The sequence below is a fragment of the Rhododendron vialii genome, chromosome 10a (assembly GCF_030253575.1).
Source record: "Rhododendron vialii isolate Sample 1 chromosome 10a, ASM3025357v1".
Lineage (NCBI taxonomy): Eukaryota > Viridiplantae > Streptophyta > Magnoliopsida > Ericales > Ericaceae > Rhododendron > Rhododendron vialii.
Window position 1 is genome coordinate 22,983,715 of NC_080566.1, and position 26,512 is coordinate 23,010,226.

Genomic DNA, 26,512 nt, shown 5'->3' on the forward strand with positions numbered 1-26,512 from the left:
GAAATAAATCAGTTTGTTTGAATATTGATAGATAAGTGAATAAACCATATGCATGTGAACAGAATAGACCGCTTAAGTTCAAAACTATATTTACTGTCCCTTTTGTACAAGTTATTCACACATCGATCAAATGTCCAACCAAACATGATTTTTTTGGAGATGTTCTTCTAAGCATGATGTACAAGATTAACAGTTTGGATCATCAATGTGGGTCCAATATGGCTCCTCAAAGAGAGAGTATGGAGGGGTATGGTGGATTGGCTCTTGGAGGAGAGCTGACCCCTCATGATCAATCCCTTCACCCCATCTCTCTTGGCAGAAGCAACAAATGTGGATAAACTATGATGCTCCAAAAAGCCAACTTTAGTGTTTTTAGAAAGGTCTCCAAAGTTTGATCTCACAACAATCAGAACGTGGAAGGAAAAGTGACATTACATCTTAAGCTAAACTCTAAAGAGATATGTACCCACTGAGCCAATTTCAAGGTTTCTTGATGAGAGAAGGAATCTCGAGTATTTCCACATCCTGTACAACCACATATTCTAGTAAATTAGGTATTGCCAAAGAACTGTTTTACAGTTTTACCATAAATTGCATCAGTTATCAGTTCTCGCACCCATAGAAAAATCACCCACGACAATGGAAGTTCAATGGTTGTTCTAAATTTTGATTCCATTGTTTGATTTCTACACCAACCAAACATGAAGAATAAGTGGAGGTTTTGAAGACTTGTACAATCAGAGAAGGTACAGAGATTTGAATTTCAAGGATGAAGATCTTGTTAGATAAACATGTTATTCACTAAATATTCTCCTCATTTAGTTCTCCCTCATTGATTTTGAAAGTTTTATGGCTGTTTACTTGGTTCCAAAGAAAACTTTATATCCAACTCAAAGCCAATTGGCAATGAATGGAGAGACCCAAATGTTATTAAATGATTACCCGTTCCACTTCCAAGCAATGTGAGACAATATTTTCCTTAGCCCCCCCCCCCCCCCCCCCCCCCCCCCCCCTTGCAGCTGCATGTTTGAGGTCTGTCACGTATAGCCTCTTTTTGGGTCTATCAACATGCAGCTTTTTTGTTGGTCTGTCATCGTGGGGTGTAGATTGTGAATAAAAAAATATTGGGTGGAATGGGCCCCGTTCTGATACCACGTGGAAACTTTATATCCAACTCAAAGTCAATTAGCAATGAGTGGAGAAGTCCCAAATGTTATTAAGTGATAACCTATTCAACTCCCAAACAATGTTGGGACTATATTTTGCTTAACAGTTCCCTTTGTTTATCCAACGTAATTCGTACTATTCGAAGATAACACATCACAAGTCCAATTAATCTTTGATTTAAATGTTTTGAGTCAATTCTGCTCTGAAAAGGTATAAATCAGTTTGTTAGCTTTATGCGGATAGTAGAATGGGTATGAGAGAGAAGAACGTCAAGAATGTGGCCTAATCAAGGTGTTTCAATTTACTGTTTTTGTTTTAAACTTTTTAACATCGAGTCATTAGCAAATGTGGTTTCATAATCCCACTTGCTCATCACTTTGCCCAGCCTCTAGTAGAAGCAGTTCAGTAGAAGTTCTTAATGCGCAATTCAATCTGCTCATGTTTCAAACCTGAACAATATCGAAGGCACAATCCTAATTCTGCCTTGTAGGTTTTATAAAACACGAATTTTTTTGTTAAAACAATCTGTGCATGATATCAACAATTCTTTGGTATTCATTCCAATGATGCTGTTACGGAACGCAATAAGCCTGCGACTTTACTTATTGCTCTATTGGCCGTCTTGGAACTCGGCACCCACTGATACTATTACCTAATAGCCTAACCAGTATGATTTTTCAAATTGTGGGCTCATCAGTGGATTTAAAGGGAATTAAGAATTGATCAATGGAAAATTCTAAATATCTATTCACCTCTTCCCTGGCAATTCAAATTTGACGAACAAATTAAAAAGCATCTCTGACACCATAAAATTAGCTACAACTAAATAGATTTCTTGAATATTTTTGACACATTAGCTATATCTAACTATATTTTTGACAAGTAAATAATGTGTCAAATGCACAATAGGGGATGCAAGCGAGTAACCAATGTATGCACAAAAAGTAGTATACTCTATTCTTCTTGTTATGTAACTGGCATGGGCAATCGAAATTACAAACGTCAATAAAGGAGGAAATCCAACTACCACCAGTCAAAGCCTCACAAAAATGCTCAAATTATAATTAAATGAGAGAGTGCTGAACTAACCAGCAGACTTAAAGATATTACTGGAGTAGAATAGAAATTGATACCACAGAGTTGCTGGAGCACAAGTAATCCAATTCCTACCTGCAGCACAATTTATCATCAAAGAAGAAAATAGAAAAAAAGTACTAATATCCATTGAATTTTGTTTTTGATCAGATTATCCATCGAATTTCAATGAGATAGATGTTAATATTGTGCTAATGCAAAAATTAAACCAGAAAGCCAGCACACCATCAAAGGATACCACTAACATTTCCGCTTCAGATCAACTAATCGAATGGAAGCTCTCTTGCTTGATGATGCCACAGATCTCTGTACAAGCTATCATTGTATGAGACAGCACAGGGGTTACCGTGTAGAACACAGTCCACAAGAATAAAAATTATGGTTTGAACAGGAGATGAATGCTCAAAATTGGCTACTGGTTGAATTGAAATAAACAAAGTGCTAGGAGTCGAGTCAGTACCTTTATCTCGTTCACTTCTACAGAAATATCTTTGTCAAATCCCCGCAATACTTGCAAAGAGGTCTCAAAGTCTTCTGTCAATCCCATATTAGCCTATATATCATTACAAAAGAGCGATATCAGTGTTACAAAGAATCAAGTGAAACCAAATTAAGAAGACCTTTGTTCAAGACTTTACCAACCAACGAAGAGATTCTGGAATGAAAAAAAGACCAGGTATCAAAATAGTACATGGTAAAGTTCCTGCAATAAGTTGCACAATTTCCACGTTTCAGATCCCATCTAAACTTGTTCATTCAGTATATTATGAACAGTTGAACTGGGACTGTGTAGCAGGAACATGAACAAGTTACATCTAACAACAAACAACAACACTTTGAGAGCTAGAACAACTTTACTAGATACATTTCTTGCTAACCGAAGCTCAGGAACAGTAATTTACTGCTAGGCATCTCAATAGCTTGACTCTATCATTCAAACACAATGCCGTTTAAGGTTACGGAGAAGGCATCACCACATGCCCCCTCCATTTTCCAACTAACATACCAATCAAGCATTTGAAAGAGAACATAGCATTTACTGCAATATCGACTCATATACTTCTGTTTAAAAAAACTCACAGACTTGCATCAGTAACATTTCAGCAACTTCCTAAAGCTGATAAAAGTTTGGCTAGAGTTGTGGTAGTGCTCACCTATAGCAGCAAGAACTCTCCAATTGAGAAATAGTCCAAACAAATATGCCAACATAATTCCAATTGTCACAGCGAGCTATGAAGGGAAAAAGGAAATGAGTATAGCAAGTTGCTTTACATGGACAGGGATATTGACTAAAGTAGTGCGGAAAGAAAGTTGAGTAGAAGCAACTAACAAACCCAACCTAGTTCACAGATCCAAGGCTACCTCTCATGTTTTGAGGTGCTATCTCAGCTATATATACAGGGACCTGAGAATAAACAACAATCTACCGAAGCTTTCGCAGTAATTCCAATCGGACACTTCAAGGAAAGAGTTACCGTGTAAGAAATTATGCCCACACCGAATCCTTCCAACAACCTTCCCATGTATAGAAATGAGGAATCCTATGGGAAAATAGCAACATTCATAAATAATACTGGGCAATCAATTCAAAAAAATCATGAGTTATAACTCACTTTGGCAAATGAAATTGTGAGCCACCCGATTATATTTGGAATTGAAGCAATCATAAGTGACTGCAAGGCGATGACAAACACCATTAGAAGTGCATCTCCATAGCAATTCCTAATCAGGGTTCAAAATGCCAACAGTACTGTTTACACCCGTTTTTGGCACTCAGTCCTGGGTAAGCGTTGGAAGGCCATTTAATTATCTTTTAATTAAATTGTGCCAAAAATAAAGAGGTATTGGATTAAAATTAATGGGCCAAGACAATATTTATTGGGCACGGTTAATTTTAATTTAATTCGGCCATGGGCTTAGTGTTTCTGGGCCTATTTGCAAAAAGGAATTAGTTGGCCCATGACCCATGAAAGTTAATTAGGTGTTTTTGTGGGATAAACATATAAATAGGCCATTTAATTTAATTAAATGGACCATTACCCAAGAGTCCCATAAAAAGTGGAAGGTGGGTAAATGCTTAGTGTTTTGCAATAGTTGCTCCTGTTGATCCACGGAAGAAAAGGAAACAAGTTGGTGGGAATACTTGCCCCATGGCCATTTGACTAAGTCAAATGGCCCACTACTCTTTGATACCCACGAAAAGAGGGAAGAGGGTGGCCCATTACTCTTGTTTAATTTCCAGTAACTTCTCATGGTAAAAGAAAACATGTGGGTTTCTCTTATAAATCTCCAATAACCACCCATGATCCCACTAAATATGTTAGTGGGTAGTTATTTCGGACACTTGGCAAGATTTGGAGGCTACTCGGGACACATGTCAGCTCGTGGCGAAGGCAGATACTCGGCCCAGATCTGGATCAGTGCACTATTTGCCCATGATCTTTTGTAACCTCCAATAACTACCCATTACCCATGATCTCATGAAGGGGAAGTTACAAAAGACACATGGTGCCATGAGAAGAGGACAACAAGCCATTTACATGCAGAAAATCGAAGACCCTTGGCCTATAAATACTAGAAGACAAGAAGAAAAAAGGGTTCCCACACCAATCAAGCTCAACGCTTAAAACAAAAGCCTTCCCAGCGAAGCAACTATCTCTATTTTCTCACCCTCACTCAATTACTTCACCAAGTAATTGGGGTTTCTATCTCTCTTGTACCCCAACTTTATTATTACGAAACATAATAAAGTTATTCATATCTCTCTTCATCCTTTACTTTATTATTACGATATAGTAAAGTAATTCTACGTTGTTACTTTCTTTCCTACACGATTAGGAAATTATTAAGTCCTCGCACGAAGAGGCAAAACCACGGACCTTCACTGCAATCCAGCCCTTAGGTTGCAGCACTATCGCCCTCCCAGATCTAGAAGTCAGAACAGGGACGCTCAGCCCTTTACGTTAGACGCGACAAGTCTTGGCACGCCCGCTCAGTCCTTGAGCCATTTCGGAGCCGAACATCTTTTTGGCACGCCCGGTGGGACCCTAATCGTCTAAGGGTTTTATCATGGTCAGGAAGCCGCAGCAACAACCGGATCCACCCATCCCGGATCCACCACAGAGTCCTGAGGGAGTGGCAGTCGACGTGCCATTACTCGAGGAAGCTGGTCCTCAGATAAGCGCCCAAGATCTTAGCGACGCTACCGACAGCGTCAAAAATTATATGTTCATGGCAGGACGTGAGATCTCCAACAACGTTACGAAGTCAATCTCGCAATCGTTCACTCAGTCCTTGGAACCTCTGACCATAGCAGTCAACAAGATGATTGCTACGCTTACAGAGAGGCTACCGCTCGCTCCTCAGCAGGAGGGCTTTCCACAGTTTGGTGTCTTTGGCAACGGTCAAGACCAAGCTGGCTTATTGGGGGTTCCTCCCCCTCCTTAGACATTTTACCATGCCACTTCGTCTAATAGCCCTACACTCGGGGGGCAAAAAGAGAAGGGAGTTGTGATTGGAGGAGCTTCGACGCCTCCAAATAACGATCAAAGGTTTCTTTTGGTCGAGGACCAGAACAAGCCCGACAAAGGTGATAAGACAGACAAAAGGCCTTTGCAAGGAGGCCAGGGCTCGGGAAAGGACAAAGGAGGTACACATACTCCTCAAAACTCTGATACTCGGGGGGCAAGTCCTGCCCAGAACCAGCAGGCACAAGAGGCGCACCCACAGCCGGCTCCTGAGCCAGACCTAGTCATGGGAAGGAATCAAGTCTTGAACCTGCTTCAGGAGCAGTTAGGACCTGGTTTCAGACCTTTGGGAAGGCCAATGTATAGGAAGCCTCATACCGAGGAGGTGGACAATACACCTTTCCCAAAGGGTTATAGAGTCCCAGAATTTCAGACCTTCAATGGTGAGAGCATGCAGTCGACGGTGGAGCACATTGCGAGGTTTCAAGTTCAATGTGGAGGAGCTGGGACCATCGATGCTCTGAAGTTGAGGCTTTTTCCCAATTCCCTTACTGGGACAGCCTCCACTTGGTATATCAACTTGCCACCTAACTCGGTGCAGACCTGGGCACAGTTGGAAGAGATGTTCCAACAGCAGTTCTACAGGGTAGAACCAGAAGTGACGTTGGCAGACCTGTCATGCTATCGTCAAACCCATCTAGAGTCTGTGGAGTCCTACCTCTTACGTTTCAAAATTGCTCGATTCAAATGCAAGATAGTCCTTCCCGAGGCCGAATACGTGCGTATAGCACTAAACGGCCTGGGCTTTGAAATGAAGAAAAAGTTTTATGGAACGGAGTTCAGAGACCTGTTCGAATTATCTTCTAAGGCTTCTCATTATGAAAAGTTCTTAACGGAAGAGCAGGACAGGAAGACGGCATCCAAAGGGACGTATTACCGCGACCCTAATTACGAGGTTGCTGCAATGGAAGCAGAGGCAGACCCAGACGTGGCAGTGGCTGAAATTATCAACAAAAAGCCATATGTTTGCAAGGCCTTTGTCAAGATGGAGCCCACAAAGCAGTCAGCCCAGAGCTCTTTCAATAAGTCAACCAGAACCTATACATTCGACGTGGGTAGGGCTGAAGCTATCTTTGATCAACTCCTGGCCGACAAGCTGCTCAAACTGCCCTTTGGTCACAAGATTCCAACTGCAGAAGAACTGAAGGGCAAAGAGTATTGTAAGTATCACAATTCTTGGAGTCATACTACTAACAACTGCATAGTATTTAGAAATGATATCCAGGACAAAATTGAGCGGGGAGAGTTCAAATTCCTTGAGAAAGACAAGCAGCCCATGGGGGTGGATGGCAATCCTTTTCCTTCAGGGCTGAGTACAAATATGGTCTCCGTTAACATGAGGGACATGCCTAGGACTGTTCCTAAGCAGAAGATAAGTTTGGGAGCCCCTTCCAGAGCAGTCTATAAATCCAGCCCAGGCAGGTATTGGGATCCTTATTATGATGAGGGTGATGTCAGGACAGAGCGGGTTAGAAGGTTCGAAAAACTGAATTCTTGGTGGTCCAGACCTTCGGGAGTGAGGAAACTAGAGAAACCAACTTGTTCCATGGTGTGTACAGAATGTGGACATCATGCCAGTCCTAGCAAGCCAGTCCTAAAAAACATTATTGTGGGAAGGGCTGAGTCAAGTCCTAAGGAGCCACGCAGGTCTAAAGGGAGAAGGGTTGTACGCGAATCTGTGTTCAACCGAATTCAGCCAGGGTTAGTTGAAATTGAAGATGAACTCGTCAACCTGAGGATATCTGCTCCTTCCAGGGATAAATTAAGGGTTGTGAAGCCTCCAGTTACTCCTCCGGATGAGTGGCATAGGGTTGAACATCCAAAGTTTCCCACTGAACCTCCACCTTTGTCCAGATCTCAGAAAAGGCGCCGCCAACGTTTCAGGCAGGCAGCAAGAAGGGCTGAGGAGGAAGCAGACTTACTTGACGATCCCATGAATGAAGACGACCTCATAGATGGAGATGATCCCAAGGGGAAGATGAAGATGGAGATCCCAGTGGAAGAGCCTATGGTCGAAAAACCTAAGGCTAAAAGAGTGCACAAGCCCTTGGAAAGGATTGTGGAAAAGGCTATCGTTGAGCCTCCTCCAAGGACTTTACCCCAGAGGAAAATCCCATTCTAAAGGACGTACAAGGAGGTCGTTACCAAATCACCTCCAAAGCAGGCAATGGTACCCAAGAAACAACCTCTCCTGGAAAGAACTCTTAAGGAGGCTAGGATTCAGCCTCCACCAAGACAAGTTACTTTGCTCCAGAAGACAACCCTCGAACCTAGAAAGTAGGACTCGGGGGGCAAGTCGAAGTTGAATTCGCAGGCCAAGGTGTTTGTCCCTGGACAGGGGCATAACATGTAGTGCAACATGGTTGTGTTTTTACCAGCAGATTTGGAAGCCAAGGACAATACTCCAACAGCCATGGAGGGAGATGTTGTAGAGATGGGGCAGACAGCAGAGATCTTAAATGAGTCCTTCTCTGTAGGACTGAATGGGCCTTCAGTGATCGTGCTGAAGGACGAGACCGAAGAGAAGAATGAAGATCGTGCGGCTAGCGTGATCTTTGAGAGGCCGAGTCCTACAATGAACAAACACATCAAGCCCTTGTACATTGCTGGATGCCTTGATGGGATGCCAGTGAACCGTATCCTGGTAGACAACGGTTCAGCAGCCAATCTCATTCCTAAGGCCATGATGCAGAGGCTCGGGAAGACTAATCAAGACCTGGTTTCATGCAACGCCACCTTGACTGACTTCACTGGAAAGGAGACAGCATGCCAAGGTATTTTGATCATGAATTTAACGATAGGGTCCAAGACCTTAACAACACCTTTCTTTGTGGTCAATTCACACTCTTCCTTCAATGTTCTACTGGGGAGAGATTGGATTCATTCTTGTCTAGCGGTCCCCCTCAACCCTTCACCAATGTCTTATTTTTTGGAATCAAGACGACGTGGAAGTAATATGGGCTGACCGTAGACCATTCCAGGCCTCTACAAACCATGCTGAGGCCCACCTGTATGATGAAGGGGTTGGTCCAATGAAGGTGGCAGGCCTTGACAAGTATGGCCGCCACAAAATAGCCCCCATTCATAACAAGAAGTCAGCTGAAGAGGTGAAGGCACTTTTTCAAGAATTAATCGGTCCAATGATTACGGAGTCAAGTAGGCCGATTATAGCTTCATCCAAACACCCTTTTCAATGTCAGTAAGCCCTTCAGAAGCAGAGAAACATGTGGCTCTTTGAACCACATTGTCAAGGTTTGAAGCCTATTTACTAGAGAAGAGGCTGATGGGAAGTCAAGAGTCCGAGGAAGATTTTTCGGCTTGTGCGGCCGAAGTAATCAACGAAGATGAAAACCTGGTTGAAGATCTTGATGAAATCCGCCTGGAAGACCTGGAAGCAGCCCCAGCCAAGTTGGATGATTTAAAAGCTGACGTGCAAGATCCTTTGAAAGAAGTTAATTTGGGAGATTCAGAGAATCCCAAACCTGTATATATTAGTCAACTTCTGCCAGAGGACGTGAAGAAAAAGTTCATCCAGCTCTTAAGGGAATTCAAGTCCTGTTTTGCTTGGACTTACGAAGAGCTGCCAGGTTTGTCCAGAGACCTAGTGGAGCACAAGTTGCCTATACAACCAGAATTCAGACCTTTCAAACAACCGCCAAGGAGGATGTCCAATGAGGTTTACTTACAGGTCAAAGATGAGATCGAACGCCTCTTCAATGCTGGATTCATACGCACAGCCAGGTATGTTACTTGGCTCTCTAATATTGTGCCAGTCCTTAAGAAGAACGGCAAGGTCAGAGTATGTGTAGACTTTAGAAACTTGAACTTGGCTTCCCTAAAGGACGAGTATCCAATGCTAGTCGTAGATCAGTTGGTAGATGGAGCTTTTGGTCACAAGGTCTTGTCCTTCATGGATGGGCATTCTGGTTACAATCAGATCTTTATCGACGAGGCCGATACGGCTAAGACCGCTTTTAGGTGTCCTGGAGCCCTAGGAACCTTTGAGTGGGTTGTAATGCCCTTCGGCCTAAAGAATGCTGGTGCTTCGTTCCAGCGAGCAATGAACGCCATATTTCATGATTTCATTGGCCATTTCATGGAGATCTACATTGATGATATTGTGGTCAAGTCTCAGTCCTATGATGAACATTTGGAACACTTGAGGAAGTCTTTCTTGAGAATGCAACAGTTTGATTTGAAAGTAAACCCCTTGAAATGTGCCTTCGGAGTCTCCGCAGGCAAGTTCCTTGGATTTTTGGTCCACAACAGAGGGATTGAGGTTGACAAGAACAAGGCCAAAGCAATCATGGAAGCGAAGCCTCCTACCACCAAGAAGGAGTTGCAGAAGCTCTTGGGTTCGTTCAACTTCTTGAGAAGGTTTATCTCAAACCTAGCTGGAAGGGTTCAAGTCTTTTCTCCACTCTTGAAGCTGAAGGACCATGACGCTTTTGTTTAGGAGGCAAACCATCAAAAGGCCTTTGATGAGATCAAAGGCTATTTAGCAACGGCTCCAGTCCTTATGCCTCCCATCAAGAACAGGCCGTTGAAGCTCTACATCTCGGCAGTTGAGGGCTCTATTGGAGGTCTCTTGGCTCAAGATAACGCTCAAGGAAAGGAACAGGCGATTTATTACTTGAGTAGGTTGCTGACTCCTTGTGAAAGGAGATACACCCCTATTGAAAAGATTTGTCTTTCCTTGTACTTTTCAGCAATAAAATTGAGGCACTACATGCTTCCTATTTTGGTTTACATTATGAGTAAAACAGACCTACTTAAATACTTGCTTTCTTGGCCAATCATGAGAGGCCGAATCAGCAAATGGTCTTTAGCTTTAATGGAGTTTAGTTTTCAATACGTTCCTCAAAAGGTTGTAAAGGGTCAGGCCTTAGCAGATTTCCTTGCTGATCATCTTGCGTGGATATCGGCGACGAGTCCGAGTCAAGTCTTAGCGCCCTTGAGATATCACTCACTCCTTGGACACTACTCTTTGACGGATCAAGGACTCAGCAGGCCTCAGGCTGTGGAGTAATTGTTATTTCTCCTCAAGGCCTGAGGACTGAATTGTCTTTTCAATTTGATTTCCCATGTACAAATAACCAAGCTGAATACGAAGCAGTTCTTATAGGCCTTGAGATCCTAAGAGATCTAGAGGCAAGAGAAGTAAAGATTATTGGGAATTCAAACCTTGTAATCAATCACTTGGCGGGAACGTTCAAATGTTATAGTGAGGACCTGGCTCCTTATTATATGGAAGCAGTGCAATTAATCCAAGATTTTGATAATGTCACGGTCAAACACGTCTCAAGGAGTATGAACACTGAAGCCAATAGCTTGGCTCAGGCTTCTACAGGTCTGAAGCTAGCTCCAGAAACAATCCACAAGATCATCACAATCCAAAAGAGGTTGTTACCTTCTGTTAGAAGGAGAGGTCTAGGACTGGAGGTATTTACTTCTGACTTCACAGGTGAAGAATCAGATGATGAACCAGAGAATGATTGGTGTACACCTATTATTTCCTTCCTAAAGAGGCCTCATCACAGAACTTCTAGGAAAGTAAGGAGAAGGGCTATGAGCTATATCCTCGTGGGCGATGAATTATATAAGAAAAGCTTTAAGGATGATTTACTTTTAAGGTGTTTAGGGCACCCTGAGGCCATGAGGGTCATGAGCGAAGTCCATGAAGGAATCTGTGGCGCCCATTAATCTGGAATAAAGATGAGATGGCTAATCAGAAGGTATGGATACTATTGGCCAACCATCTTAGAGGATTGTATTCGTTTTTCTAAAGGATGTCAACCTTGCCAAGCCCATGGCCCAATTCAGCGTGTTCCTGCAGCTGATTATCATGGTGTGGTCAAACCTTGGCCATTTAGAGGTTGGGCCCTTGACGTAATTGGAAAAATTTATCCGCCCTCTTCAGGAAATCATACTTACATCTTGGTAGCCACGGATTACTTCACCAAGTGGGCAGAAGCGGTGCCATTAAAGTCTGTAGATCAACAAGAGGTAATCAAGGTGGTCAAGGAAAGAATCATCCATAGGTTTGGACTACCTGAACACTTGGTTGCAGATAGGGGTATGATATTTATGGGAGAACAAGTGGTTAACTTTGCTGCACAACAAAATATTATTATCTCCAATTCTACTCCTTATTATGCACAAGGAAATGGCCAAGCTGAATCCACCAACAGGACTCTTGTCAACATTATCGAGAAAATGGTGGAAGATAATCCAAGGGCCTGGCACGAATTGCTTTCTGAGGCCTTATGGGCCTACAGAACCTCAAAGAAGGAAGCCACCAATATAACTCCTTATATGTTGGTATATGGGCATGATCCAGTCCTACCAATGGAAGTAGCAGTAAAGTCAGCAAGAATTGCATATCAAAATGGCCTCACTCCTGCAGATTATACTCAGGCCATGCTGATGGAGCTTGAGGACTTGGACGAAGTTAGGCTTGCAGCCCTTAATCACATGTTGGTTCAGAAAAGAAGAGTCGCTAGATCTTATGACAAACGTGTAAGGAAAAAGAGCTTTACTGAGGGTGACTTGGTTTGGAAGGCGGTCTTTCCCTTAGGGGAAAAGAATCCAAGATATGGCAAGTGGTCTCCAACCTGGGAAGGACCGTACCAGATTGCTTAAGTCCTTAGAGGTAATGTTTATCTTCTTATGGACCTAAATGGTGGTTTATTTAAGCATTTAACAAATGGAAAGTACCTAAAGCATCACTATCCTACTATGTGGGAGATGAGAGACTTTGGAGAAATTCAATCTACCAAACCATAATGAAATTTCATGGCAAGGCCTGAACGGAGGCCGTAGTACTTACTATGCAAAATTCAAAAAGGCCTCAAGTTCAGGCCACCTATCATCAAACCAAACCATTGCCTTGGCCATTTAAAGGAAAGTTCCAGGCCAGGCAAGAAGCAGATAAACTAATTATTACAAACCAAAGTTCAAAAGTGAAAGTTTTAAGGTCAAGACCTACAGGAGGCCTTCAAGACTGCTTTTGAGGTTTGCCCACGAGGTGTCAAGGTTGGCAAGCTGAGCTTCAAGTGTATCCCTCTGCCCACGAAGGCTGCGACTTCTTCAACCAGGAGGTTCAACTTCATTTTCTGGCTTTTTGATCCAGCTTTTAGCTCTTCATGATGTTAGGCCAGGATTTTGGATTCCTTCCGAAAGTCTTCCATTCGGCTTTCAGCTATTGCCAATTGAGTTTTGAGATCTTGAATTTGGTTGGAGGTGGCAGTGATATTTGCTTCATTGACCTTGATATCCTCCTTCAGCTGATTCCATTCAGAACTGAATTTGGTGAGCTCCATATCAACCAGATCCAATTCTGCCAACTTGGCATTGACCTTGTTAAGTTCGTGGGTGGAAGAATCATGGGACTTGACCATGGTAGGGAAGTCTTTATGGAAATACTGAAGGGAGGTCTCCTCTGTACCCAGGGCCTAAGATTTAACCAATACTTCCATGGCTTTCTTGATACTCGAGGCTCGAGCCGGATGGACAACAGCCTTGAAGTTTTGCAGAAGGGCCATCCTAAGAGCTGTTTTGGCCTCAACCACTTCATCCGGTGTAAATTGAGATTGGGAAGTTGATCCAAGACCATTACCTGAGGTTCCAGAATTGGCTGCCTTCAACAAGTCCTGAGCAGACTGAAACAAAGTGTCCAGATCTTCTTCTTCTTCTTCTTCCTCTGTTATGATGACAAATTCAGGAATGACAGGAGGATCAGTCGAGGGGATAGGTTTGGTTGCTGGAGAGCTGGGCTTCTCTGGAGTCCTGGAGGAAGCTTCATGTTCAGGTTCTTGTTGGGGCATGCCTAGCCCTTTGTCTTCTATCTCTTTCTCTTCCTCGAAATAATCATCAAGTTCCTTGGGATTAAGAACAAGAGGTATTAGATGATAGTAAGGGGCCATAAATGCTGGAGAGGACATGTCACAATACATTCTTACAATGGGATTGCCCGCTGTGGCAGACACGGTATTTTCAGAGTCAATCGGAGCAGGTTTTTTCTTCCTTAATCTCTTCTTGGTAGGAGCAGAATCAGCTTGTTCTTCTTTGATCTTGGAAGTGGGCTATCAAGAGATAGGAGATTTAGCAACAGGTTTCAATGAAGCTAAGGGCAAAGCCAGGAAGAAGACAAACCTTTTCCAAAGGGTCAGACTCAGGAGAGCTGGTTTTTGCACAACTCCTAGTTCTACCAGCTACAGTGGTCTGAGAGGCCTGTGAGGAGATTTAAAGCATAAGTAATGTACGAAAGGAATGGAGGGATGCTAAAGGAGTTTTACCTCTGGCGCCTGCTTGCGTGCGAGCATCTTAGTCCTTTTGGGCTTCTGTGGGGCAATTTCAGCAGGGGTCTCATCGGGAATACTCTCTGAACCTGGAGACAAGGAAGAGATTAGCCCAAAAAATATTGAATGAATTCAAGAAATTTGCAACGGCAAAGGTGTGGGTCTTACCTTTTCTTTTCATGGTTAAGGATGGAGAAGGACTGATCTGTTGCAAGGGCATGGTTAGGCCAGGCTCAGGAATTCCAGCAGATTATGGCAGAAGTGTGGTTAAGACATCCAGATAGGGTTTGACGAAATGCATTCTTGTGTAGCCTCCCCACAAACTATCAAATTTGGCTCCTTTGTCAATGCGTTCAGCATAGCGATGAAGGGCAAAGGCCTTCCTAAGCTCAGGGAAAGTGTTCCTAACCCTTTCTAGGTCCTTTGGTTGAACCACTGGCCTGTCAGTGAAGTCCTCATTCAAGGACTGGTATGGAGGTAAGGGAGTAAGTTGACAAAGGCCAAACTGTCTAGCAAATTGGGCTGCATTATAGTATTCAACTCCATACTTGTAATTGGTAGGAGTATAAGCCATGCCATACATGAGGTCCCTGGAGATCAGAAAGCTGCTCCAAATCTCTAAATGGTCATCATAGTCGTCACCCGGATTTGAGGCTTCTTGTTTCAGCCACCAGGGCACCGTGTCCCTGACAAAGGGCAGCCAGTTCTTCCCCATCCCAGTGAGTTCGTGGTAGAAGAATTTGAAGTAGGTCCCGAAAGCGTATCTAGGGCCACGAGCATTAGTGTAATGGAGGCCGTAGCAGGTGTGTTCTGACTTTTTGACCATGGGTGGGCCAAGTTTAGGGAAATAAGACCATAACCATAGGGTCATGACCCACAGGGGTCCAGGAGCAAAGATAAACTTGTTGCTGATCAGTTCCTTCATACTATGGTAAAGATGGGCTAAAACCAAGGGGCCTAATGCCAGCTTCTGCCCAGAAGCTAGGGCACAGGCCAAGTCTATGAAATCCTTGGTGACCCTATTCGCAGAAACACAGAAGATAAATTTGTTTAACCAATACAGGAGGAAGGCCACGTGTTCATTGTAACGACCTTGAAGTTTGGTCAATAAAAATTTCGTTAAATATTTGAATTTTATTTAAATTACTTATTTTCTCTTGAAATGGCTATTTCTTAATTTCCGTTGTAGTTAGACTTTGGTCATTGGATTAACTCTCGACTAGAAACCTTACTTGACCAATTTAGTTAGTTTCCAACCGACTACTTGGAGGAACCGAGCAACCAACTCACCTAGTTACTAGATGAACCTTTTGAACCTTTTGAAACTTTTGAACCTTTTGCCTTTACCCATTGGTCCATAATGATTAGGGTAATTTTTGTCCATTGGATAATAATTTTTTTTTTTATAAAAGTACATGTAGTCTTTTCAAAATCTTATTTTAAAAGATAAGGGTACTTTACTCTTTTGTCCATTGGTTATTAAACGTAAGGAGAATTATTATCCATTGGGTAATAACCGTTAGGGAAGTTAGTAACCCTTGGGTAATAGAGTCTTTTGACCAAATAAAGTACCGATGTGACTAGGGAACCTTCCAATAAAGTTGATTTGACTAGTCAACCTTTTCAACCCTAAAGAATTACTTATTTATTTCCTTTTATTGTTTTAGTTTTATTCTTTATCCTTTGGTTAATAAATGTTAGGGAAACTATTATCCATTGGATAATAGAAACCCAATTCTTTATATTAAAAGGGTTTGAGCAAAGTACTTGAATAGACTTTTATAATTGCTTTAAAGTACTTTTTAATTATAAAAAGTTCCCTAGTTATTATTGTCCATTGGATAATAAAAGTTAGGGTATTTATTATCCATTGGGTAATAGTTTGGTCTTTCAACCAAGTACATGGGCTTATTAAACTAGTCATTTTTCCTAATTACCCATGTAATGAAGTACCAATATTTTATTTTGAAAGTACTTATTAGCCTTAGTAGCCTTTAAAGCCTAAGATTTTTCTAAGTACTCCTTTATTATTTTATAATGGGATTTTGTACCCAATTGGATTAAATTATTTGGGAGTTGATCTTCCTAGAGTACTTTGTACACTAGTTTATTTATTTAAATCAACATGTGCCTTATTGGATTTCTTTAATAAGGATTTTGGATTTGGAGAATCTTGTACTTGTACCTTTCTTATTCTTTCTTGTAATATGTGTGTATATATATATATATATATATATATATATATATATATATGTGTGTGTACTTTTGCTAGAGAGAGAGGGAGAGAGATTGCCGAGAGAGAGAGAGAGAGAGAGAGAGAGAGGGAAAGATTTTTGTTGTACTTCCTTGATCTTTCTCATCTTTTCAAATCCTTGGTGAATCTTCTTCCTAGCCAAAACTAACTCTCCATTGTACTTTTATGATTTGTTTGAAACCAAATCTTGTACCATTGTCTCCTTCTTTCCAAACAAATCTCCCATAGTCCAATCCAAGGACTAGCCTAGCCTTGCAAGCTACCATAATAGGCCCAAGTCTATTTTGCCTAATGACAACCTATTGATGGACCATTATGACACATATCCTAGCCTTTATTAGCCTAAGATTTTGACTACAAGCTAGACCTAGATTATAATTACCTAGATTCACCTAAAAAGCCTAATGATCTTATTTGATTTCATAGCCTTACACCTAAGATTTGGCCTAAGATTGGAAAAAGGGCTATGACTTGGTTGAAAGGTTGATTTGATGACTTAATGAAGCAAAACCATGGGAGATATAGAGAGAGAGAGGGGCCGGCCATAGAGAGAGAGGAAGAGCCAAGAATTTTGCCTATAAATAGCACCCAATGTTTCTCATTCAACTCACACTTTCACCTAGCAACTTCTCTCTCTAGAAATTCTTTGTTCTTTCTTTGTTCTTGCTTAGTTCTTCTTTGTTCTTGAGTTGTTCTTGAGTTCTTCAAGAAACTCAACCTAAGCCGCCACTAAACCGCCACCCGACCACCCTTCGATCCATAAAGTAGAGTAGTTTAGTCAAGATTAGGTTTCGAGAGAGACATTTCTCTTTCGAAGCTCCCGAAGGCATACCGTAGGAAGTTACTCCGTCCGACCACCGACGTACTTTCCGTAGCCACCCTACCGCCAAGAAGTAAGGTAGAACCCCTTGCCCCCTAACTCTACGTATAGAACCGTATGTTAGAAAGTAGATTATCCTTAACGGATTTTGAAAGATCGAACTTATCGTTTGTTTAGAAGTATTGTATTTTGATCTTTAAGATGATTATGAGTATGCATATATGAATTGTTTGTATTACTTGTGGTGTGATAAAGCATAAGTGATTTCACTCCAAAGGCATCCGTACATGTGGCGTTGTGCTTTGAATAAGCATAAGTGATACACTCCAAGGGCGTCCGTACATGTGGCGTTATGCTATAAGTGGTGATTGAGTGTGATGAGTAATATAGAATTGGATGATCTTGTTAGAATGTTTCATGCTTACTTTTGTCCTACCGCGGAGTCTTTACATGTAACGAGACACGAGAATCGAGAAAGTAGAAACATGACACCTAGGGTGTGATTAACGAAAGGAAATGTTTTCCGAGGAAGAAAATATTTTGAAACTACATAATGACCGGTTTTGGGTGGCATTATATGAGTTGTGTGTGTGCGTGTGCAAAAGTAAGATTTGTGAAAAACCCAATGAGAACCCGGAGCCGGGAATCATTGTGAGGAAACTCGGGAGACCGGCGCGGCAGAACCGAGGTTGGGTGTGTAGCTTGGTTATCCGCGGTACGGAGCCAATGCAAATGTTTTTGTGTGCCAATGGGAACCCGGCGCGGCGGAACCGAGGTTAGGTGTGTAGCTTGGTTATCCGCAGTACGGAGCCAATGCAAATGTTTGTGTGCCAATGGGAACCCGGCGCGGCGGAACCATTGTGAGGATACTCGGGAGACCGGCGTGGCGGAACCGAGGTTGGGTGTGTAGCTTGGTTATCCGCGGTACGAAGCCAATGCAATTGTGTGTGTTAAACAAATGATTTTGGGTGTGTGTGTGCCAATGGGAACCCGGGACGGCGGAACCATTGTGAGGATACTCGGGAACCCGGAACGGCGGAACCGAGGTTGGGTGTGTTAAACAAGTGGTTTTTGAAAAGTTGATTTGTAAGTAAAAATGTTGACACGGTCTACGATGAGTCGCGTAGGAGAAACACGGAAAATCTTGGACACCAACGATAGTTGATTAACGAATATGGATGTGTCATTGTTAGCTGCGTATATATGTATCATGTAGAAATCAATGTTTGTATAACTTGTTGTTTGTAAGCTATGGGTTAGTGGGTATGGGATTTTTCTGCTGAGCTTTTGTAGCTCACGGTGTTGCCTTTTTGGTGGCCCTGACATATTATATCGGTGGCAATGCTGGTATAATGTGTCAGATTTTGTAGATGATCAGGGTAAGCAAATCACCGTGGAGGCTTTTGGAGCTGAGGAGCTGGCAAGAATGGAGGAGCTGAAGAGCTGTAGTTAGGAACCCTAGAACCCTTTCATTTGTGTAAATATTGAACTCTTGTGGGAATTTTGTTGTAATAAGAGCCAGACTCTATTTTGAGGTTTTCAATGAAATTGTCTTTTTAACGTAACCAAAATTCGGGGCGTTACATTCATTATCCTCAACGGGTCCCTTTTTTGCATAATGGTTAATGAAAGGGGCAAAAGACAAGGGTTCTTTATACTCAAAGTAAGAAGTTTTTTGTGACAGGAAGTAATTGGCCTCTATCCCATGGGGACGGAGGCCTGTCAGGAAAGCCAAGTCCTGAAGGGTGGGGCTCATGAGGCCTACCTTAAAATGGAATGAGTTTGTGGTAACTGACCAGAATTGAGAAGCAGCCAGGAAGAGGTTTTTGTCCATATCAATAAGTGATCGACTGAGCAGAATGGCGTCTCGAATCCCTATTTGCTTCCACAGATCACCCTTGGCCTCAAGCATCCGATCAAGCCACTCTACGTACTTGGCGTCAGGTCTGTGCCAAAGGCGATTGGGAATATCAGAGCTGAAACGATTCCAGTCAAGGGACGGAGATTCAAAGGGAAGGACTTCCTCAGCCAATGGGTACATCGGGGCAAGTTGGGAGGGAAACCCTAATTGAAACGCAGGCCCCAACCCAACTCGATCAGCGTTTGCAATAACCAGGACGTCATTGGTAATTGCTATGCGCTCTTCGTCGATGATCTTGCGGATTTGAATGGCGAGGCTGTTGGGATTTGGGGGAGGAGCATTAGCTTTGTGGGTCGCTATCTCTGGTGCAGATCAAGAGACTTGAGTGAAAGAATGGCAGTTTAGGGCTTTTTCTGGACTTCGTCCGTGCAAGAGGAGAGGAAGCAGAGAAGATGTAGAGAGAATGAAAAGAAAGAATGGAGCATTGTGGGTGGCGGCACAATTGATGCCGTTGGTTTTTCCTTTCTATCTCTATCTCTTTGATCGAGATTGAAGAAGCAACTCAAGGGTTGGACTCTTGATTGACGCAAAGAGTCCTGACGGTTTGAAAAGCTGCATGGCAGCCAATGCACGGCCTGGGGTGATGACACGTGTCCCTCAGGCCTAAAAAGGTGATAGTTGTTGCTGTCAACAGGACTCTTTAGGGGGTTGTTTATCTCGAAAATTGTTGAGATTCAAAATGGAGGGATCCAAACTCAATTAAGGGGATATACTTTGGAACTCAAAAAGTTGTTAGGCTTGTTATGGCCTGATTATCTTTTTAAGTGTAAATATTTGAACTTTTGAAAAATTCTTAGGCTAAATAAAGCCTGATTATTTTTTCAAATCTAGCGATAAGGACTCGTTTGGTTATGCCAAAAACTGTACTTTGTCCTAATTTACAAGCCTAGATCTTGAACAAGATCAAGGCATGGGGGGGCATTGTTTACACCCATTTTTGGCACCCAGTCCTGGGCAAGTGTTGGAAGGCCATTTAATTATCTTTTAATTAAATTGGGCCAAAAATAAAGAGGTATTTATTAAAATTAATGGGCCAAGACAATATTTATTGGGCCCGGTTAATTTTAATTTAATTCGGCCATGGGCTTAGTGTTTCTGGGCCTATTTGCAAAAAGGAATTAGTTGGCCCATGACCCATGGAAGTTAATTAGGTGTTTTTGTGGGATAAACATATAAGTAGGCCATTTAATTTAATAAATGGGCCATTACCCAAGAGTCCCATAAAAAGTGGAAGGTGGGTAAATGCTTAGTGTTTTGCAATAGTTGCTCCTGTTGATCCACGGAATAAAAGGAAACAAGTTGGTGGGAATACTTGCCACATGGCCATTTGACTTGGTCAAATGGCCCACTACTCTTTGATACCCACGAAAAGAGGGAAGAGGGTGGGCCATTACTCTTGTTTAATTTCCAGTAACTTCTCATGGTAAAAGAAAACACGTGGGTTTCTCTTATAAACCTCCAATAACCACCCATGATCCCACTAAATATGTTAGTGGGTAGTTATTTCGGACACTTGGCAAGATCTGGAGGCTACTCGGGACACATGTCAGCTCGTGGCGAAGGCGAGATACTCGGCCCAGATCTAGACCAGTGCACTATTTGCCCATGATCTTTTGTAACCTCCAATAACTACCCATTACCCATGATCTCATGAAGGGGAAGTTACAAAAGACACATGGTGCCATGAGAAGAGGACAACAAGCCATTTACATGCAGAAAATCGAAGACCCTTGGCCTATAAATACTAGAAGACAAGAAGAAAAAAGGGTTCCCACACCAATCAAGCTCAACGCTTAAAACAAAAGCCTTCCCAGCGAAGCAACTATCTCTATTTTCTCACCCTCACTCAATTACTTCACCAAGTAATTGGGGTTTCTATCTCTCTTGTACCCCAACTTTATTATTACGAAACATAATAAAGTTATTCATATCTCTCTTCATCCCTTACTTTATTATTATGATATAGTAAAGTAATTCTACGTTGTTACTTTCTTTCCTACACGGTTAGGAAATTATGAATTCTTCGCACGAAGAGGCAAAACCACGGACCTTCACTGCAATCCAGCCCTTAGGTTGCAGCACTATCGCCCTCTCAGATCTAGAAGTCAAAATAGGGACGCTCAGCCCTTTATGTTAGACGCGACAAGTCTTGGCACGCCCGCTCAGTCCTTGAGCCATTTCGGAGCCGAACAAGTACATAACCAAATAACTCAACAAATCACAAGAACTCAGCATTTCTTATCAACCTTACCCATTTAATTTCTTCCAATGTACTCCACAATCTGGCCACTGGTTATTGCACCAACCATGGCTCCCACATTGGATAAAGAACCAAATATAGAGAACTGCCGAATACAACATTGTGAGTCCAATAAAAATCTCTGTACCTATCAACATATTTATGCATGTATATCAGCTAAATTAACTTATAGTTACCACATCAAGGTACAAATAGTTTGGAAAAAAATAAATGATTTGTCAAGATAGGAAACCGAACAGGTGGGACCATTCGCCAATGTATTAGTTAAGGTACCGAAAACATGTGTAGTAGGCCGAGCATAACTGGGATCCCACCATTGACCACCTCTATTCCTCTGCTGCTGCCAGTCGTGGTAAAGGAAGCTAATCAATTCTATATGTGCTCGGCATGAGCCGAGGCACACCAGTCGTCGGCTCTGCTTTTGCTTTGCGTCCGGCGACGGAGGATATTCGTCAAGCTCAGCAACCATTTGGGGTCGGATCGTGGAGTGTCACCTGGCCCAAATCCCCTTCAGGCTCGGCTTCCCTTTAAGCTAGGCAACCGACGAGTTCCTCTGGGCTCGGCCACCCGCGCGGCCACGTGCCCACCCACGTGCGGAGACGGTTAAGCCCTGGGATAATCATGAGCGCACATGGGTGTACTAGCTCAGCCCTAAAAACGGTTACCAGATCTATTTGGTGACGTCACGATGACATTGCCGGGCCCGCGTAAGGCACGTGTTTGTGCTTGGAGAACAAGTCAGGGAGCTCTATAAATACCTAGCGATGGTAACCCTAAAGAGGGACATGCTACTACATACTCACTCTCATAATCTTCTGCCTACTCTCTCTGCACATTACTTATCCTCACGCCGGAGGGCCTTGCCGGGACAACCCCCGGCCTGGTCTTTAGTCGTGCGCTTACTGTGCAGGCTAGGAGAAGACTCAACCATCAAGCCACCAACGGAGGAGAAGATTGAGGATCACGGGCCACACAATTGGTGAACCTGACGTGAATCGCTTTTGATTCAAACGGCTCTCACGTCCTCCAGACCACCTACTCCTCCGTGAAACAACGACAAAACCACTCACCATGGGCGGAGATCAGACGGATGTAGCCATCTCAGGGACCAAAGACGCTAGCAGAAATGTCATCCCCACAACACCCCATGAGAGGCACATGTCCATCTCCCTAGCACCAAGATCCGGTCTCTCACCAGTCGCGGACGACGTAACGATGGCCTACATCCGTTTGCTGCAGCGTCGCGACGACGAACGCGATAACGAGTTGGCCGCGCTAAGGGCGGAGGTGGCCCAAATGAAACAGCATATGCAACAAAACACCACCCCCGCCGCATCCAGATCTGGTGGAGGAAGGGGTAGAAGAAGGCAAACACCACCCCCACCACCACCGCAAAGATGTCAGGACGAGGGAGGCCAACGCGGGTCCGTTAAAGACCGCCTAGGCTTCACCCCGGCTCCGGGCGACGCCAGAGAAATTATCCTTTACAAGCAACCCACCGCATCTAGAACACATCGCTCAAAAGAACACCACGATCGAACCAACACAAAGGACACCGAGTCGTTCACAAGCACCTACTCCACTGGCCGCGCAGAATTTTCTCTCACAATGGTTTCACACCGTAGCCGAGATTCCTCGCAGACCAGACGTCATGTATCCGAACGACTCGGGGAAATCCCTGCAGAAAAGTTTGACAACAGCAACCTGGCTCGACGGAACGGAAAGGGCGTGTGCATCGACGAGCCAAACAACGAGACCAAATCCCGTAAGGACAAAAGAGAAACGGTTGACGAACATTGCCGGGTAGCAGCAGATTTACGAGACAAACTCCAGCGTCGAAGCCGCGAAAAGTCTCCAGATAGGGAGCCCAAGAGAACAAGGACGGATGAGCACGGCAAGCCGCCACGCCCTGGTTTTGAGCGACAGCTAAAGGATCTCGGCGTTTCCCCATTCGCACCCCACATAATCAACACGACGGCCGAACCCAACTTCCACCTGCCAAAGTTTACAAAATTCGATCCTACCACATGCGAGGCCTACACCCACCTAATCCACTTTCGACAAACCATTGAGCTATGCACCACGGGGGACGAAATCAAATGCAAGGCGTTCCCATCCAGCCTCGGCTCCCTTGGACTCCAGTGGTGCAACAAATTGCCCGCTGGATCCATACGGAACCTGGCCGACCTTGAATGCGCATTCAACACTCACTTCATCACCAGTAACAGGACAGCCAAGGAGCCCGAGTCCTTGTCTTAGATGAGGAAGCTCCCAAACGAAACACTCAGACAATACGCCGAGCGTTATTGGCAGCTGTTCAACGAAATTCCAGGAATCGATGAATATTGGGCTGCGCGAACTTTCAAAAACGGTCTGGAGACCGGCAGCAAGATCCTTGACGAACTCGCCATCTGCCCACCACACGGCATGGGGGAATTGATACGCGTCGTGGAGAGATTTTGTGCTCTTGAAGAGTTTTATGCGGACCGTGCAGCCTAGGGATTCCCGAGCATAACAGCATCCTTCACCTCGATCGCAACCCAACTGCCGGCTCCAGCAATCACTCAGCACCTACAACCCAAGAAGCAGGTACACAACATCAAAGAAGGGAAGAAACGCCAGCCAAAGGAGCACGACTACGTGGCCGAAACCACCCACTTCAAGGAACCAATTTGGTCTTTTCTGAAAGAGATAATGAGGCAACCATGGTTCGAATGGCCGACGGGCAAGCTCGGCACAGACAACGGCCAAGCTGATCAGAATCCGAGGAAGAAGTGCTCGTATCACAATGAGCTCGGCCACTACACAACGGCATGTGCTCCGTACAAGGCGCTGTTGGAACGTTTGGCAGCCCAAGGCCATCTCGATCAATACATTGACCGATCAAAAATGCCCACCCGGCAGACAAATCCCAACCCCAACGAACAGCGCCCACTGATACACGTCATCCACGGTCCAGTTTCCAAGGCATCCGAAACCGCCCTCAAAGCCGACATCGACCACGCCTCAACATCCAAACAGATACTCTCAGTCGGTTGCGGATCCAAGCGTCCACGAACAGAAGAGTTGCCCAAATGGACGATTACTTTTACCGAGCGCGATCTTGAACGTGTGCAAACACCACACTCCAACGCCCTCGTCGTAACTGTCCAAATTGGAGTACATGATGTCAAACGCATTCTCATCGATCAAGGAAGTTCAGCAGAGGTCATGTATTACAACCTTTTCAAAAAATTGGATCTACCGAAATCAGCCCTACAACCTACTGAAGTACCCCTCATCGGCTTCAACGGTGCACCTGTCTGGCCGCTTGGTCGAATCTTCCTCCCAGTCGTCGTCGGCTCAAAAACTTTGACCGTCGAATTTATCGTCGTCAACGTACCAAGCCCATACAACGCCATCCTTGGCCGAACCTGGCTCCACGGAATGCAAGCCAATGCTTCTACCTACCACCAGGTCGTCTGTTTCATCGGCGCCACAGGAAAACAAGAAGATTTGCGAGGTGACCAAGTGGCCTCCAAAAAATGCTATGTCTCTGCCGTCCACAACTCCACCATAGCCAAACAAGTACAATGGGTTGAAGTCCCCGACATGGCAGCAATCGACGACGTCGGCCAAAAAGCCGAAGACAAAGCAGAGGAAGACCTCGTCCAATGGCCAGTCAACGAGGATGGCTCTCGATTCTTCCTCATCAGCTCTTCCATCAGCGAGGCTGACCGCGAAGAAATGTTTCAATACCTCAAGAAAAATATCGAAGTCTTTGCTTGGACCCCCAACGAGATGCCGGGGGTCGACCCCAAATTCATCAGTCACTCCCTCAACATCAAGAAGGACGCTAAACCTGTCATCCAGAAGGCACGGCGTTCTGCAGCTGAACACGCCGACGCCATCGTCGAAGAAGTCAAGCGTCTGTTGGAGGCCAAGGCAATCCAAGAAGTACAATACCCGACATGGCTATCCAACACTGTGGTTGTTAAAAAGAAAAACGGCAAATGGCGTGTTTGCGTGGATTATACCAATCTCAACGACGCTTGTCCAAAGGATTGGTTTCCACTCCCGAAGATTGACCAACTCGTTGACGCAATAGCAGGACATGCTCGGCTCAGCTTTCTGGACGCCTACCGTGGCTACCACCAAATTGCCATGGACCCCGACGACATGGAGAAAACTGCTTTCATCACGCCATATGGCATCTTTTGCTACCGCGTCATGCCCTTTGGACTCAAGAATTCAGGGGCAACGTTCAGCAGAGCAATATTCAAAATGTTGGAAGAACAAATCGGCCACACCGTGGAAGCTTACATTGATGACCTGGTCATCAAAAGCAAGAAGGAATCCAACCACCTGCGAGACTTGGCCGAAGTTTTTGAAATCCTCAAGCTACACAAGCTACGGCTGAATCCTGAAAAGTGCGCGTTCGGAGTAAGCGCTGGGAAATTGCTCGGACACCTGGTCACTCGAAGAGGTATCGAGGCCGACCCCAACCAAATCAAGGCTGTTCAAGATTTGTGCCCACCCAGGACGATCAAGGAAGTTCAAAGGCTCACTGGGATGGCAGCGGCTCTCAACCGATTCATCAGCAAATCCACAGACAAATGCCACGCATTCTTCCACGCCTTGAAGGGCAAAAGCAGACGCAGCTTTGAATGGACCCTGGAGTGTGACTCAGCTTTTGCCGAACTAAAAGACTACTTAAAATCGGCCCCGCTGTTGGTAAAACCTAAAGAGTTCGAAACTCTTTATCTCTATCTTGCCGTCTCCGCCCACGCAACCAGTTCTGCACTTGTACGGCGGGAAGGCGCCGATGACAAGCCCATCTATTTCACAAGCAAGACACTCCTCCCAGCTCAAACTCGTTACCTACCGCTTGAAAAGTTAGCCCTTGCTCTTGTCTCAGTGGCTAGGAAACTCCTACCCTACTTCCAATCACACTCTATCATCATCTTAACAGAACACCCCCTCAAAGCTCTCTTTCGAAAGGCAGATCTGTCTAACAGAGTCTCCAAGTGGGCAGTTGAGCTAACAAACTTTGATATCCGTTTCGAACCATGAACGGCGATCAAAGGACAAATCCTTGCGAACTTCATTGCTGAGCTCACTCCACAAGACACTGAACTCATCAACACACCCATCCCAACAAAAATCGTTGCCGAGCATCAATTGTCTCC

At 44.1% G+C, this 26,512-nt stretch overlaps 1 pseudogene; it reads right to left on the minus strand.

Annotated features, from left to right (window-relative positions):
• Positions 1-26,512, minus strand: part of LOC131303004 (sugar transporter ERD6-like 4) — a 51,631-nt pseudogene that overhangs the window by 16,710 nt on the left and 8,409 nt on the right.